Here is a 17,289-nt window from a genome sequence, read left to right on the forward strand (position 1 = left end):
ACATAACTTAATGGGGCCCTTCATTAAGCATGTGAATAAGCACACAAGAAATGGATTAAACCTCATAAATTCATTAAATTGGGACTAACCCAGTTCAAATCCACAAAAATAACTAAAATATTACATCCCTTACTCCAGAATCAAATGAAAACTACTCACAATCCATGTTTAATACAAGAAATTCTAAGTAAAAGAGGAAATAGATCATGAAAATAAACTAAAACTAAAGAAACCCAATACAAGAAAGGTAAGAAATATGCAAGAAAGGAAAGAAAACTCCAAATTTGTTTGGAAATGGTGGGAGTGATGTTTTTGACTCTTCAGCTGCTACCCCTTTCCTTTCCTTTTCTTCCTCCCTTTCCTTTTTTTCCTTCTAAAATGGGATATGGGGCTATTTATACTTTTTTTCTGACATGGAGCCCTAAAATGGTGTGTTTGAGGTGAGATTTTCTGAGGGAATCTTCTACCAGCTCATTAATGAAATCTTTGTGGGATTGCATAAGTGGACTGCATAAGTTATGCAGTCCCTTATGCAGTTTTCGGCTGGTTTCTGGCTCACTTATGCGAAACTGCATGACCAAGCGCATAAGTTATGCACAATTCTGTGAGATTGCATAAGGGAGGCATGAATCTGCATAAGCTATGCACTCTCCTTATGCACAATTCAGCAGGTATTGGAATAGTATTTCTTCTCCTTATGCAGATCTGCATAACTTATGCGGCAAGTTATGCGCAAATGCATATTTCAACTTTGAAACTTGTTTTTGACATCTTTAGCTGTAGAAATCACTCTTCAATGGAAAATTTTCTTTTTAGTCCTTCAAAAACACCATTTTTTCTACAAAACAAAATAAAAATTACAAATTAATCTAATATTGACAATTATGAAAAACTAACTAAATAACTAATGAAATTAGCTGAAAGTGACTAATAATCAAATAAAATGGCTATGAAATTAAACCTAAATGATTATGCAAAATGTATGCATCAAATACCCCCAAACTCAAGCTTTTGCTTGTCCTCAAGCAAACTTTAAAATGTGATGCAAAATTTTTTTAGGGGTGCCTTATCCAAAGAGCTATGGAAATCACCTATTAAAGTAACTTAACATACCTTTAGCCATACCAACAATCCATATACCCATCCTTCAAAATGCAAAGAAATGCTTATCCAAGCTTTCACCGCTTAGCCATCAAGTCAATTATCATTCAAAATCCCCAAACCAACCAATCAAAAGAGAGAGTCATGCTCAAAAGGAATTCTAGAACAATCAATAGTCAAAGTGTCTCTATATAGAATGGTGGAATTGAATGAATGAATGGATAGATTTCCAATCCCATGGGCAAATTCCCTACTCCTATCTCCACTAATGTAGCAAGTACTATCAAGAGATCAAAGGTCTTTTTAGGGATGTAATGGGGCCATGGGGTTCAAAATGAGGCTAAGAAGAAAAATGGGTAAAAAGGATTCAAAGCATGAGAATATTTTCAATTTTGAAACATAAGGTACACTTCTTATTTTATTATATTTTCTTCTTTTTTTTTCTCTTTTTTTTTTATATATATATGGAGGAGAGAAATACGCAATGAAAATTGTCAAGTACTAGCATAATTTGCAAAACACATAAAAATGGAGGGACATTTTGATATTTTAAACTTGTATCTTGCATTTTCTTTTGATGATTGTCCCTAAAAATGCCACCCCCAAACTCATTTCTTTTAATACTTTGGGTGGATTTCTTTCAATTTGAATGACAATAATGAAAAGCACATATACTAGCACTTTTACAAGATGACAAGCATTTCTTCTCTCTTTTATTGTATATATTTTTTTTTCTTTTTTTTTTTTTAGACACTTCAAAACCTTGCACCTCTTAGGAAACTTTCAATCCACAAACCCAACTAAAGGTAAGTCAAATCACTTTCATATGCAACTTTTCAATACTCAAGGGATTTGGCAAAAGATTTTAATGCATGATGCATGATTCCTAAAATTGAGCAATGCATTAACTAAATGGAGGAAATCTATTTGTGTGCAATGTGTACAATTTCTAAGTGATGTATAATGTGTGTGTAAATGTGTTATGTATATGTATGTATGGATGTATATGTAAAATATTTACAATATATATGTAAATGGAATGGGATGAGATGTTCCTATACTCAAAATGTGAAAAATGTGGCAAAAATCAAAATGCACACCCCCAAACTCAAAATTGGACATTGTCCTCAATGTCTAAAGTAGTGCATTATCAAAACTCAAAGCAAAAGGAATGACCAGGAATAGTTAAATTTAAGAGCAAAAAGAAAGAGCTACCTGGTATAGAGCAGATGTGAATTCAAGAGATGATGGTGATGCATAAGAAGCTGCACAGGTTATGCAGAATAAAATGTTGTACAGAACAGGTGCATAAGGAGAGTGCATAAGCTGTGCAGTTCTGCATGAGTTGCATAAGGGACTGCACAGGCTATGCAGAATATTTGCATAAGGAGTTTGGAGGAGGAAAGAAGAAAGTGAAAGAGGTAAAGGGAAGTTAGGGCATCGGGCGGTGAAAAGAGGTGTGGGGAGGAAGAGTAATGCCGAGAAAAATGAACGTGGAGGAAGGCGTGAACAGAAACGATGGGAAGTGGGAGGTGGGAAAGTGGGTGCCGAAAGATTTTTTGATTTGCACAGGACATGTGTAAAACTGCATAAGGGGAGAATGAGTGTGCATAAGTTATGCACTCTCTTATGCAGGTTTCGGCTGAAATTTGTAGTGAAAAAAGTCAGTTATGCAAAAGTGCATGACTTATGCGCTGCCTTATGCAAGTTTCGGCAGGTATTGGAAGTGTAGGAAATGTGGTCATGCAGAAGTGCATAAGCCGTGCACTCCCTTATGCAAGTCTCGGCAGGTTTTGGAATTCAGAAAAGTTGGTCATGCAGAAGTGCATAAGCTATGCGCTCCCTTATGCAAGTCTCGGCAGGTTTTGGAATTCAGAAAAATTGGTCATGCGGAAGTGCATAAGCTATGGGCTCCCTTATGCAAGTCTCGGCAGGTTTTGGATTTCCAGAATTGGTAGTTATGCGGAAGTGCATAACTTATGCACTCCCTTATGCAAGTCTCGGCAGGTTTTGGATTTCCAGAATTGGTGGTTATGCGGAAGTGCATAACTTATGCAATCCCTTATGCAAGTCTCGGCAGGAAGTGGAAAATGCAGGAAAGTTGGTCATGCAAAAGTGCATAAGCTATGCACCCCCTTATGCAGATTTCGGCAGAAAGAGAAAATGCAGGATTTGAAGTCATGCAAAAGTGCATAAGTCATGCACACACTTATGCAAGTTTCAGCAGATATGAAATTTGACAAAAATGTGGCTATGCAGAATTGCATAAGCTATGCACATCCTTATGCAGTTTGCAACAGAGATGAAAAATGGCAAGAATTGTTATCTAAAAGCTGCATAAGCTATGCAGTTACTTATGCACAATTCAACAAGATTCAGATTACAATTGAAAATGAATTGCAAGTTTGAAAAATACACTAGAATGCAGAAATGTAATTCTATAAAGCATAAATCATGAGAAATTATCACCCAAAAACACATCAATATATACAAAATCCATCACAATTGCATCAAACAAGCTTGTAGAAGTGAGTTTTGCATAAGAGGCATTTGTGAGTTATGCCATTTCAACTCAAATTCTGCAAATCAACATTTAGCACATTAAAAACTCAATAAAATCGACATAAAGTTGCATTTATCCATAAATGAGAATGGACTCTCCAAGTTATGCCAAGAAAATGCAGCATGTACACATTGAATCACACAACCCACATAAGCTCAAAACTATAAAAATGACCCACTTACCATCATATTAACATGATAAGCACAAATACTTAAAAGTTACACACCCAACCTCACAAAGAAGCAAATGCCATGTTCTGCAGACCCCTTTTTGCTGAAAGTTTCATTTCTCTGCATAAACCAAGAAGAAGATCTGCACAGGATATGCAATGAAAATAAAACAATCTTGGGAGAGTTAATGGATAAAATATCAGATTAAGAGCTACTCCCCAGCAGTGCAACAACCTTCCTCCATTGAAATACATCTACAAAAGACAAAATTCAACAATATCAAAAATTAAATTTGGGGAGATTTAAGACAAAAACAAAAGTAATGCAAATAAAAGTAAATCAACAAAAGCAAAATAAAAGAACTTGGGGTGCCTCCCAAGAGCGCTAATTTATAGTCCTTAGCTAGACTCTTTTCATGTTTCATGGTGGCTGAAATTGGAATTTATTGCCTTTGTTTCCAATAGGTGCTTCAATGAATCTATACTTCATTTTCTTTCCATCACATGAGAAGATCCTTGTTGCTTTGTCTAAAAATCCGACCATTTCTTTCTTGACAACCTTTGGTGCATCTTTCTCTTTGAGAGATGGTTGCTTTATTTTACTTTTCTCCACTTGCTCAACTTGAAAGATTCGTGCCATAGGACAAGGTGGATTACTATTCAAATGTTGTGCAAATGCAGCCTCTTTTGGGTTTTCATCATTGATACTCCCTTCATGGATAAGACAACTTTCAAGAGAAACTTCGGATAGCTCTTTCTAAAGTGCTCTTTTACTAACTCATCAACTATATCAATTCTCAAACAAGAGTCTACATCTTCATGTTGCTTCTTCTTATCATTGCCAATGTTGAAGACTAAATGATCCTCTCCGACTCTGAGAGTAAGCTTTTCACCTTTCACGTCAATCAAAGCACCAACTGTAGCTAGGAAAGGCCTCCCCAAAATGATTGGGATATTAGAATCCTCTTCCATGTCCAAGATGACAAAGTCAACAGGTATGTAGAATTTCCCAACCTTCAGAGGCACATTCTCCAAAATCCCCTCAGGATACTTAATTGATCTGTCAGCTAACAGAAGAAAAAAGTGGGTTGGCTTAAGATCTCCCATGTTGAGCTTCTCATAGATGGAGAGGGGCATAAGGCTTACACTAGCCCCTAAATCACATAAAGCTTTTATAGAACATGATTCCCCAATGTGGCATGGAATTGAAAAACTCCCTGGATCCTTGAGCTTTGGAGGAAGTTTTGTAACGGTCCGGCCCACTAGTGATATTGTCTGCTCTGGGCCGAAGCCCTCACGGTTTTAAAAAGCGTCACTAGGAGTTACGAACCGCCAACTTATAAACCCAGCATCTCTCCCGTGTTTTGCCGATGTGGGATTTGCCTAGGGTGTTACAATCCACCCCCCTTATGGGACTCAGTGTCCTCCCTGAGGTTTGCCCCACCATCGTTCAAGGTTGCACGCGGAGCGGCTCTGATACCACAAATGTAACGGCCCGGCCCACTAGTGATATTGTCCGCTCTGGGCCAAAGCCCTCACGGTTTTAAAACGCGTCACTAGGAGTTACGAACCGCCAATTTATAAACCCAGTATCTCTCCCGTGTTTTGCCGATGTTGGATTTGCCTAGGGTGTTACAAGTTTCCTTTGGAGGATAGCACTGCATTCCTCAGTTAAGGCTACAGTCTCATAATCTTCAAGTTTTCTTTTGTTTGAGAGAATTTCTTTCAAAAACTTAGCATAAGAAGGCATTTGAGAAAGAGCATCAATAAAAGGCACATCTATATATAGCTTCTTTAAAACCTCTAAGAACTTTCCAAATTGCTTATCAAGCTTGGCTTTTTGAAATCTCTGTGGAAAGGGAAGCTGTGGCTTGTAAGGCTCTGGAGGTATATATTTCTCTTCTTTCTCTCCAACTTCCTCTCCAACTTCCTCTTTACCTTTTCTTGCACTCCCTTTTTCACTCTTTTGTTTTTCATCTCTCTCAACATCTTTCTCATTTTCTCTCTTCTCAACTTTTTCACTCTTCTCAGTATGCACTATTTTACCACTCCTCAGTGTGATGGCATGACATTGCTCCCTTGGATTTTCTGTTTGACTAGGAAGTTTCCCCATAGATTTGGTACTTGATGAGCGTGCTTGTTGTGCAATCTGATTTTCCAGCATCCTATTGTGTGTTTGCATTTGTTCCAGCCTTGCTTTCATCTCTCTCATCTCTTCATCACGCTTAGTTTGATTAGCAAGAATTTGTTGTAATAAAGCCTCTGTGGTGGAACTATGTTCTTGCTGTTTTAGTAGAGGTGCAAGATTTGCATTCTTTTGCTGAAAACTAGGTGGTAGTTGCCTAGGTTGTTGGTATTGATGCCCTTGTTGTTGTGGTGGAAAGTTCTGAGTTGAAGCTTGATTTTGCTATTCCCCCATGAAAAATTGGGATGATTCCTCCAAGCATATGGAGGATAATCTACTCCACAGCTCATTATTCCTTCTGCATAAGTAACTTGTTGAGAACTTCCAGAGCATGATGATGAATTGACTAGCATACTTAAATCCTCCATTTTCTTAGCAAGGACATTAGTGAGTGCATCAAATTTGGCATTGATCATGTTGAATGGATCAAGCTCATACATTCCAGCAACTTGCCTTTTTTGAGTTGGAGTTGACCCTCTTGGACTACTCCATAGATGACTGTTCTTTGCTATTTTCTCTAACAACTCATAAGCTTCATCTTCATGCTTAATGATGAATTCCCCTCCAATTTGAGCATCAATGATTCCTCTGATAGCAGGAGTGACATTTGTGTAAAAATTTTGGTTTATCATCCATTTAGGAATGGCATGATGTGGACATTGTCTCTCCAACTCCTTCCATCTCATCCATGACTCATAAAGAGTCTCATCTTCTCTTGGTCTAAAAGCAATCATTTGATTCCTCAACTCTTGAGTTTTTCCAGGTGGAAAGTATTGGGCAAGAAATGCATCAGTGAGCTGCTCCCAATTTGTGATTGAGTTGTGAGGTAAAGAATCAAGCCAATCCAATGCTCTATCTTTCAAAGAGAATGGAAATAATTTTAGCCTTGCTGCATCATCAGACACTCCTGGTTGCTTTTGCATGTCACAGATCATAACAAACTTCTTAAGATGAGTATGAGGATTTTCTGCAGGATGACCTCCAAATTGAGAATTTTGAATCATTTGAAGAACCCCAAAATCCATCTTGTAGCTATTTGCATCAATTCTTGGTCTTACTATACTTTCTCTCAAGTCATCAAAACGAGGAAAAGCATGATCCATCATACTTCCCCTAGGCACATTAGCATTTACAACCTCTTCACCTTGGGCTGCATTTTCATTGTTTTGATCATTTCCAGCATTACCACCACCAATTCTAATTCTTTCATCAGCCATATCTGTTTCAATTTCAGTTGCTCTCAAGGATTCTTTTCTTTTCCTGGTTTCTTTCTTGTTGGCTTTACAAAATTTCTCAATTTCAGGATTAAACAATAGGGATGTGTCACTTGTGCTTCTAGCTCTTCTCATAAAAGATTAAGAGTACCTAAAAAAAGAACAAACAAACACAAAATAAAAAAATAACAAAGATAAAACTATAAACAACTAAAATAATCAAGAATTCAATCTTAAACAAACAACTCCCCGGCAACGGCGCCAAAAACTTGATGTGTCCCAACCGCAAGTGCACGGGTCGCTCAAGTAGTGTAGAAAAAGATATCATTCCCATGAGGAGTTGTGTTAATGATTGAATTTTTGATGTAAAATAAAATATGTTAAATTGTATTTTAATCAAATTAATAAAAGAAATTTAGGAATTTGAAGCATAAGGTATGAAAATGCAAAACTAAATTCAAACAATGACTAATTTAATAATTCACACAATAAAGAAATTGATAATAATGAAAATTAATAAAATGAGATTAAACTAAACACTCAAAAGTAAAATTCAAAGCAATAATTGATGAAAGACGATTCTGGAGTTAAGGGTTCATATTTAAGTCATTTTGGGATTTTCCCTAGCTAGCCCAATCCATGAAATTTATGGGTTTAAAGGAGATTAATTCTAAAATCCTTTGAAAACGCTTTCGAGTGAGACAAAGAGTGCCTTAATTAACTTAATCCTACTTTCGTGGAGTTAAAATTAACCAAAACCCATTAGGTTCTTTAATCAATCTATTAAAACCCTCTTAACCCTTAGTCTATTTCTAGATTTAAGTTAATTAAGTCCAATTTCTTGATTAACTATCACTTGGTTTTCTCCTTTCGGTGCTTCAACCAAGGGTTAAGAACATAACTTAATGGGGCCCTTCACTAAGCATGTGAATAAGCACACAAGAAATGGATTAAACCTCATAAATTCATTAAATTGGGACTAACCCAGTTCAAATCCACAAAAATAACTAAAATTTTACATTCCTTACTCCAGAATCAAATGAAAACTACTCACAATCCATGTTTAATATAAGAAATTCTAAGTAAAAGAGGAAATAGATCATGAAAATAAACTAAAACTAAAGAAACCTAATACAAGAAAGGTAAGAAATATGCAAGAAAGGAAAGAAAACTCCAAATCTGTTTGGAAATGGTGGGAGTGATGTTTTTTACTCTTCAGCTGCTGCCCCTTTCCTTTCCTTTTCTTCCTCCCTTTCCTTTTTTTCCTTCTAAAATGGGATATGGGGCTATTTATACTTTTTTTCTGACATGGAGCCCTAAAATGGTGTGTTTGAGGTGAGATTTTCTGAGGGAATCTTCTGCCAACTCATTAATGAAATCTTTGTGGGATTGCATAAGTGGACTGCATAACCTTATGCAGTTTTTGGCTGGTTTCTGGCTCACTTATGCGAAACTGCATGACCAAGCGCATAGGTTATGCACAATTCCGTGAGATTGCATAAGGGAGGCGTGAATCTGCATAAGCTATGCACTCTCCTTATGCACAATTCGGCAGGTATTGGAACAGTATTTCTTCTCCTTATGCAGATCTGCATAACTTATGCGGCAAGTTATGCGCAATTTGGCCAATGCATATTTCAACTTTGAAACTTGTTTTTGACATCTTTGGCTGTAGAAATCACTCTTCAATGGCAAAATTTCTTTTTAATCCTTCAAAAACACCATTTTTCCTACAAAACAAAGTAAAAATTACAAATTAATCCAAAATTGACAATTATGAAAAATTAACTAAAAAACTAATGAAATTAGTTGAAAGTGACTACTAATCAAATAAAATGGCTATGAAATTAAACCTAAATGATTATGCAAAATGTATGCATCACAATGCTTAAACATGGATAATTTTTATAATTCATTCCTAAATTTTACGTTATATTTCACTTCCATTATTTAATTTTAATTTATTAATAAAAAAATCTTCCATTCCTGAATTTTATTCTATATTTTACTTTTATCCTTTAATTTTAATTTATTAACAAAAAAATCCTTAAACTTTGATTTTATTTGTCAAAAATACTTCTAATCTGCTACAAACTTGTCATAGTAGGTTTTTCATGTTAAAAAAAAATGAAATTGAATTTTTTTTCTATTTCCTCTCACAGTAAAAAAACACCGATCATTTCAATAATTATCTGAATTTATTACAAAAATATCAATACCATCATAGCGATCTATTTTCTTTAAAGAATGAGGATTTATTCATCAATGAAAAGTGATGAAACTACATTTATAAATATCATATTGTAGTTTAGGGAGAGTTTTTTAATTTGAAAATCTGCTACTACATATTAGAGGGATTTTAAAAAAAAAAAATAAAATTTATAAATTTGTTGATAACAATTGGAAGTTAAAGAATAGAAATAAACTACAGAGCAAAATTCAACTACAACTTATAAAAATTTACCCTTAAACGTTGCCTTCCACATTAAGTATGGAATTCAAATTTATGAGGACTTTGTTTGCAGCTTTGTCTATTTACTTTGCCGACAAAATGCTAGCTGTTCCTTTAACTGTTCATTAGGAATTAATATGTTCCTTCCGAGAAGAAGAAGAATATGGTAGCCGTTTCCACTCATCTTCATTATTTTGTCACTTGTCATGGCCGGCTTCTACTTCTTCATCAACCTTGTCCCTGCAATTTGACATGTAATGCAATTTGACTGTGCAATTTTTTTGTTGAAGTTTAATTCCAATAGAACACATTGATATTAAAAAAAATTCAAATTAATTTTATTATTATTTTAATTCTAATTATAATTTTAAAATCAAATTATTCATGAAGACTCGGGTAAAGTGTGAATTTATGATTATTATTATTATTATTATTATTATTATTATTATTATTATTTAATTTTTAACATCAAGATATAACACTTTTATAGTATAAAATCAAGGTACAATTGGAGCGTAATATAAAAGATGTGCACCTAAAAAATTTGATATTCATTTTTATTTTTTTTAATTATTTAATTATTAATAAATTTATAAATAAATAAAAAAATTACTTTTTATTTTATTTTGAGTGGATTTTTTTTTTCGGTGTCTTAAAATAAAAGAAATAGATGGTTGTAACTTAGAAAAATCAGAAAAAAAGTAAATTTTCTCGTTTCATAAATTTCTTTTAAAATTACTATAAATTTTTTCCGTAGGAAAATTAATTGAAAAGCAGTGTAATGTTTATCTTCCTTGTTTCAAAAAAAAAAAGTAAATAGAGAAAATTATTAAATTTTTGTTATTATACTCATATTAAATAAATAAATATATTAAAAATAATTATTAAAGAAAAAAAAAAGAAAAAACAGAAAAATTAATCTTCTTTTCTTTTCTTATTCATCCAATTTAAGTAGAAAATAAACTGTCACAATATACTCTCTAAGCATTTTCCTTCCGATAAAATAAGGTAATTGCTTTTCCTCTCACTTTCCTTTCGCCAACTACAAAACAGGGCCCAAGTTTTTCTAGAGGGAAGAAAGGGAAATAAGGGGCAAAGCTTTTGATATTTTCTGTACAGAGACCCCACAAGCTTTTTAGTTTCCTTCCGCTTAGCAAAGATGAAAGAAGCTGGAACCAGCACAATGGAAGAAATTGCATTCAGTTTTACCAGAAGGAAAAGTAGAAAATGAAGGGAAAAGCTTTTGTTAATTAATTAATTCCTATGGTTGACCCCACACGCTAAGAGCCCCAACCAGTTGCCTTGGCATTAAATATGAAATTGAAATTTCTGATTAATGCCAGCCATAGAGAACAAAAGATTACAGGCAGACCATTGGAAAGGAAAGACACTTTTGGACAAAATGATTTCGTATTCAACGAAAAATACTTTTTTCCATCAAAGGAAAAAAAAAAAAAAACTTTTTAGAGAAAATAACAATCTTATTAAACTGTAAAATATATATATAAACACATCATTAATTTGACATCACAATCAAATAATATAAAATATTTTTATTTAAAAATAATTTTATAAAAAATATTTTATATATAACTTATTTTATACAAAATAAATAGAGACTAAATAGTAAAAAGGTATTTCTACCTCCTTAATAAATTCATTTTCACTTTGCTGTAAAGCTTGTCAAAATACCTTTTTTTAATTAAATTTTTGAATTTCAAATTACGACTATTTTTCTTTGAGCTGAACATGCATTATTTTTCTTTTTTTTTTTTATATAAGTCAAAATTTTATTAATAAAAAGGCCAATAAAAATTTAGCTAATTTTCTACTATTTTTGTGTGAGTACTTTATGATAGGTGATAATTAATCTAATAATATTTTTATTTTTAAAACTATAAAATTATGAATTTCATAAAGTGTTAAGTCAAAATTAATAGTCTCAATCATGTTCTAGGGTTATAATTATAATTTTCTTAAGTCTACGTATATCCTATGATATTTTGTCTAAAATTTGAATTAAATTCCATAATTATATTAAAATTAAGAAATTTAAAATTTAATTTTTTTTTAAATGTAAAATTTGAATTTTAAAGCCTAAAAGAAATGACAGATATTTAAAATAAAATAAAAGAAATGACCTCAATGAAATATTGAGTTGGTGAAGACTCCATATGGGTGGGAAGGAGCACAGTGGAAGAGTGGAAAGCAAAGGTGTAACGGTCAGGCTCCAACCACTAGAGAAATTATCCGCTTTGGGTATAAGCCTTACGGTTTTATCCCACAAGTGAAATGGAGAATTTCTCAGGAGGTCACCCATCCTAAGATTTCTCTCAAGCGAGCACGCTTAGCCTTGAAGTTCTTCAAACTCTTCAAGCCATTCCACCAAAAGGCGCCTCTAGTGATTAGTTCTCCCATTTTATATATCATTACTTTTTGAACCCAAGACAATCTCCGTGCTTTGCCGATGTGAGATTTGCCTAAGGGACCTTTCTCCCCCTCTTTCGGGACTCAGCGTCCTCGCTGAGGCTTGCCCTACCATTGCCTAAGAGGACACGCGAGTGGCTTTGATACCAATTGTAATGGTCGGGCTCCAACTACTAGAGGAATTGTTCGCTTTGGCAATAAGTCTCACGGTTTTGTCCCATAGGTGGAATGGAGAACTTCCCAGGAGGTCACACATCCTAGGATTTCTCTCAAGCGAGCACGCTTAACCCTGGAGTTCTTCCAACTCTCCAGGCCATTCCACCAAAAGACGTCTCTAGTGATTAGTTCTCCCATTTTATATATCATTACTTTTTGAACCCAAGACCATCTCCGTGCTTTACCGATGTGGAATTTGCCTAAGGGACCTTTCTCCCCGCTCTGATACCAATTGTAACGGTCGGGCTACAACCACTAGAGGAATTGTCCGCTTTGGCCATAATTCTCCCATTTTACATATCATTACTTTTTGAACCTAAGACCATCTCCTTGCTTTGCCGATGTGGAATTTGCCTAAGGGACCTTTCTCCCCGCTCTGATACCAATTGTAACGGTCGGGCTACAACCACTAGAAGAATTGTCCGCTTTGGCCATAAGCCTCACGGTTTTGTCCCATAGGTGTAATGAAGAACTTCCCAGGAGGTCACCCATCTTAGGATTTCTCTCAAGCGAGCACTGTAACAGCCCAATCCTTCTCCAGTTAGTATTGTCTGCTTTGGCCCATGGGCCTCACGGATTTGTCCCTTGGGAGGTTTCATTCCCAAAAGCGCGCTGACCAGGTGAGGAAGGCTCCCACATATATGGCCCAAATCTTTTCTTCCCATTTCCGATGTGGGACACGAAGTTTCCACCCCAGTGCGTAGCTGGTTGAACAAGCACGTCCCAACCCCATCCCTGGGTCGTGACAAGCCCACCAACTTCCGCTTGGTGCGTCCTCGCACCACACACCATACTAGAGGGAAACCAGCTCTGATACCAAATTGTAACAGCCCAATCCTTCTCCAGTTAGTATTGTCCGTGAGGCCCATGGGCCAAAGCGGACAATACTAACTGGAGAAGGATTGGGCTGTTACAATTTGGTATCACAAATGTAATGGCCCGGCCCACTAGTGATATTGTCCGCTCTGGGCTGAAGCCCTCACGGTTTTAAAACGCGTCAATAGGGGTTAGGAACCTCCATCTTATGAACCCAGCATCTCTCCCGTGTTTTGTCGATGTGGGATTTGCCTAGGGTGTTACAATCCACCCCCCTTATGGGACCCAGCGTCCTCGCTGAGGTTTGCCCCACCATCGTTCAAGGTTGCACGCGGAGCAGCTCTGATACCACAAATGTAACGGCCCGACCCACTAGTGATATTGTCAGCTCTGGGCTGAAGCCCTCACGGTTTTAAAACGCGTCAATAGGGGGTTAGGAACCTCCATCTTATGAACCCAGCATCTCTCCCGTGTTTTGTCGATGTGGGATTTGCCTAGGGTGTTACAAGCACGCTTAACGCTAGAGTTCTTCCAACTCTACAGGCCATTCCACCAAAAGGTACCTCTAGTGATTAGTTCTCCAATTTCATATATCATTACTTTTTGAACCCAAGACCATCTTCATGCTTTGCCGATGTGGGATTTGCCTAAGGGACCTTCTTTGTCATGACCCAAAATTCTGAGCCGTGACCGGCGCATAATTTAAGTATTCTTAAATCATGCAAGCCTTATCAAAGTATCTTGAATAAATATATTGTCACTTACTAATTCTAAAAAAATAGATAAAATTTAAATAAACAAAATACTGAATAAACATCATAAATATTCTATAAGTAAACTGCTGAGTCTCTACAGATTTCAAATAAAAACTTAAACTATTCAATAAACTAAACTAATTATTAGCCCGAGGGAATATGAATTCGGGCATATCATGAGAACAAATCAAATATTATCCCTCTCTAGAAAATAAACTGAATATTTGGATCAGCTACAGAATTCTACTGATCTGAAACAGATAACTGACAAAGAAAAAGTGGTTTGAGCTAATGCTCAGTGAATGATAATTATAGCACACAACGGAATAGGAATAGGCAGATGCTTGATTAATTTCACAATAAATTTTCTATTCAATAAAATCATGCTTATGCTATCAAATCATTAATAAAATAATTTCATAAAACATATATATAAAAGAAATTCATTCAATAAAATTTTTATGGTACAGTGCACCAGGGTGATGATACCCCATATCACCAAAGGCCAGATGGTAAGTGCGCTACCAGATATTAGATACCTTCCTCCTCCTTTACAGATATCAATGCATATGATACTAATGCAAACTATAAAGTGCAATGATGCATGACTCAACAATGCAACCTAATATCATGACAGTCCACACGGCAGGGCTATATAGCAGATACAGATACTGGGCACTGGTATCAATTCAAAAGAGAAAATCAAATTGTACAAATTAATCAAAGTCCACATAAAATTTCAGATAGTAAATAATAATTGATAGTGCAATTTCAATAGTTTATTTCAATAATTTCAGAGAGTCAATAAGATCAAATTAATCTCAAATAAATTCAGTGTAACACATCGATAAATTTTATATTCAGATATCAACCAATATAAAGACATTAAAGGCCTGTTCTCGGGATCCTAATATCTCTAATGCAGAGATAATTGACAAAATCAATTATTTAATCAAAATCGGAATAAAATTCAATAATAAAATAAAACTCTAAAACTTCACATGTAAAATAATTGTTAAAATACTGATTTAAAATTTCATTTAATAACAATTTTAATGCTAAGGAATTTTAAAAGGGACTAAAACAGTGCCATCTACTATAATTACCACTCACCTGGAACCTCCAAGACAATAGCTAGATTCAATAAAAGAGAGACAATTTTAACTGACAAATTGAATATTCGAATCTCCTACACACCCAAAATATAAAAGAAAAATATCAAATAATAATAAAACAAAATAACTTATATATATATATATATATATATATATATATATATATATATATATATATATATATATATATATAATCTAAATTCAAAGTTATTGTCTCACAGTAATCATGATCAACCCAATTAAATATCAATGGTCAAAGAAAAAAAAATGATTTTTTAGAGTAGTTGTAACAATTCAAGGAAAAAAAATCAAATTCACCCATTATTGAACAAAGAGAGGGAATTTTTACCTTGAAAATAGAATCCAAGGTGATGAATAGAGAAGTAAGAATTTATGTATTCTCTGCGCACATCATATTATAAATCGTATATATATATATATAAAAGATAATAAAAATACCTGTTGAGAGTATTTGGTAGAAGAAGAAGGTGATAAACAGGTTTTGAGAGCGAAATTTAGCAGAAAGAGATAATTAGGGTATATATATTTTAAGAGTTCTATTAAGTGTAGAATGAAATAAGAGTTATTATTGAACTGAGTTGTTTAGATTACAGATATATATTTAATTTCAAAAATAATATATATATATATATATATATATAAATAAGCAGGTCATCCAATAAAATATTCTTTTTTGTTTTTTTTTTAGATAATTATATTAAATTATTGTTAGCTAATTAAAATAAATAAATCGATAAAATATTGGATTTCTATATACTTCCCCCCTTGAAAGAAATTCAGTCCCCGAATTTAAACAAACAAAATTCTAACCTGAAAAATCAAATAAGTGAGGATATTTGGCTCGCATTTCAGATTCTGCCTCCCATGTGGCCTCACTACTTGAGTGATTATGCTACAAGACTTTGATCAAAGCCACTTCTTTAAACCGGAGTTTCCTAATTTGTCGATCTAAAATCTTTACTGGTCGCTCCTCATATGACATATCATCCTTAAATTGTATGGTCTGAGGTTGTAAAACATGAGATGAATCTGGTACATACTTCCTAAGCATAAAAATATGGAAAACTGGATGTACATGTGTAAAACCAGGTGGAAGGGCTAAACGGTAAGCAACTGTTTCATTTTTCTTCAAAATTTCAAATGGACCAACAAAATGAGGGCTAAGCTTCCCTTTCTCCCCAAACCTCATGATTCCTTTCATAGGTGAAACTCTCAGAAATATATGATCACCAACCATAAACTCTACATCTTTACGCTTAGAGTCAGCATAAATTCTCTATCGACTTTGAGCAGTCAAAAGTCTATCACGAATTAGTCGAACCTTCTCTGAAGTTAACTGTATCAATTCTGGTTTAGTAAGCCTTCTTTCTCTAACTTCATCCTAACAAATCGATGACGTACACTTTGGACCATATAATGCCTCATATGGAGCCATCTCTATACTTGCCTGATAACTGTTATTATAAGCAAACTCTACTAAAGGCAAATGATGATCCCAATAGTCACCAAAATCCATAACACATGCACGAAGCATGTCCTCTAACGTCTGTATAGTCGTTTCTGATAGTCCATCTGTTTGAGGGTGAAAAGCAGTACTAAAGTCTACTCGTGTTCCCAAAAGCTTCTTGGAATTTCTTCCAAAATTGAGAAGTAAATTGAGTACCACGATCAGAGACAATGAAAACTGGAACACCATGAAGACTAACAATCTTGTTTATATACAACTGTGCAAGTTTAGCAAAGTTATATGTAGTCTTCACAGGAAGAAAATGAGCAGATTTTATCCATCTGTCCACTATCACCCAGATTGCATTGTAACCACCTCGTGTACTAGGTAAACCCACAACAAAGTCCATAGCAATATGCTTCTACTTCCACTCGGGAATAGGCAATGGCTGAAGTAACCCAGATGGTCTCTGATGTTCAGCCTTAACTTGTTGACAAGTCGAACATTTAGCAACAAAGTCTGTAACATCCCTCTTTATGCCACCCCACCAATAATGCTCTCTTAAATCATGGTACATCTTAGTTGAACCTGGGTGTACTGTGTAAGCAGAATGATGCACCTCCTCCATGATTTCTCTTCTCAACTCATCAACATTGGGGACACAAAGTCTAGTGCCATAACAAAAAACTCCATCATCATTTAACATGAACCCTTGAGCTTGGCCTTGATGAATACTATCAGAATCTCTCTTTTGAGTAGCCTTAATTCGATCAATCAAGATAGGCCTAACTCGAAAATGTGCTAAGAA

The 17,289-nt window shown here is 34.7% G+C and overlaps 1 non-coding gene across 1 annotated transcript; it reads left to right on the top strand.

Annotated features, from left to right (window-relative positions):
• The first annotated feature begins 6,660 nt into the window (after positions 1 to 6,660).
• On the top strand, positions 6,661 to 6,768 carry LOC131173637 (small nucleolar RNA R71). Its single transcript, XR_009143951.1, has one exon. It is a non-coding gene; the product is annotated as a small nucleolar RNA R71 (small nucleolar RNA).
• Positions 6,769 to 17,289: the final 10,521 nt, after the last annotated feature.

The sequence above is a fragment of the Hevea brasiliensis genome, chromosome 14, assembly GCF_030052815.1.
Source record: "Hevea brasiliensis isolate MT/VB/25A 57/8 chromosome 14, ASM3005281v1, whole genome shotgun sequence".
Lineage (NCBI taxonomy): Eukaryota > Viridiplantae > Streptophyta > Magnoliopsida > Malpighiales > Euphorbiaceae > Hevea > Hevea brasiliensis.